We start from the raw sequence: 1,057 nt of genomic DNA, 5'->3' as shown, positions 1-1,057 counted from the left end.
AGTCAGGTTTTTCTGCTAGGCTCAGGGCCGGTGCAGACCTGAGGTCGCTCTGCTTATGACGTATGTCCAAGATGGCACCTGCTCTTTGTCTTGCTCGCCCTTGAGAGGTGAGCGGAGAGAGAGAAACCCGTGTCCGTACCAGTCACCTTTTTTTTTTTTTTTCTCTCTCTCTCTCTTCCAGTTAGCCTGGTGAACTCCCCCCCCCCGGGGGGGGGTCGTTCCCTCTAGTCTCCTCTCTCCGCTTGCCTGCCGGTGTCTCAGGCTATTGAGGTTCGGCTCACCTCACGTTCCAGCGCTGGTGTGTTGAGTCTGCCGCTGGTGTCCTGAACTGTGGGCTCCCATGCTCTCCACGCAGGTCCGCTGTGAATCACGCGTTCTGGAAGAGTTTCTTCTGCTGTTTCCTCCCCTACTCTTCCTTGAACCTGCAGTATCTCCACTTTTATTAAACTATCTCTCCCCGGACTATCAGTGTGCTCTCTTCCTATTCCGCCATCTTGCCCAAATTTAAGTAGTTTTAAGGAATACATGTTATACTCTGGTTTCTCTTCAGATTGTGTAAATCTTTCACCTTTTACTAAAGATTTCCATGGAAGAATTCATGTTTTCATGATGCATCCATAGAAAATACTTCATCAGCCCTAACTTACGTGCTACTGTTCTTAGAGTTTCCCTATTTGTGTCTGTGGAACAATATGCAATTATATGTAATAAATCATTTTGTAATTGTCCCATTGTGCTCTTAAGTTTAATTTTTCCTTATATCAGATTTTAATGGCTAACCATTTCAAAAATTATGTAGGAATTTACCATGTTACAATAGATGTACTGATTTTACACGTACTTTTCATTGTCTTTGGTATTTTAGGGTTTATTTACAAAGGCACTTCAAAAATTTCATGTAAAATATGTTATTTTTAATTCCATTTTACATGGACATTTTGAAATGTCCTCAGATAAAGACACACGAATCTTCTTCTACACTGAACATCCAAGGAGGAAGATACTACACAGTAAACCAAATAGTCAATAAACAGACAGCTTCCCGGATTGCAGAAAA

General features: G+C 42.2%; 1 pseudogene; it reads left to right on the top strand.

Moving 5' to 3' along the window:
• Positions 1-530: 530 nt before the first annotated feature.
• LOC127483661 (U5 spliceosomal RNA) lies at positions 531-653 on the top strand (annotated as a pseudogene).
• Positions 654-1,057: the final 404 nt, after the last annotated feature.

Source organism: Oryctolagus cuniculus, chromosome 13 (genome assembly GCF_964237555.1).
Source record: "Oryctolagus cuniculus chromosome 13, mOryCun1.1, whole genome shotgun sequence".
NCBI classification, from domain to species: domain Eukaryota; kingdom Metazoa; phylum Chordata; class Mammalia; order Lagomorpha; family Leporidae; genus Oryctolagus; species Oryctolagus cuniculus.
Note: the sequence above shows the minus strand (reverse complement) of the source record. Positions and strands in the feature narration are given on the sequence as shown.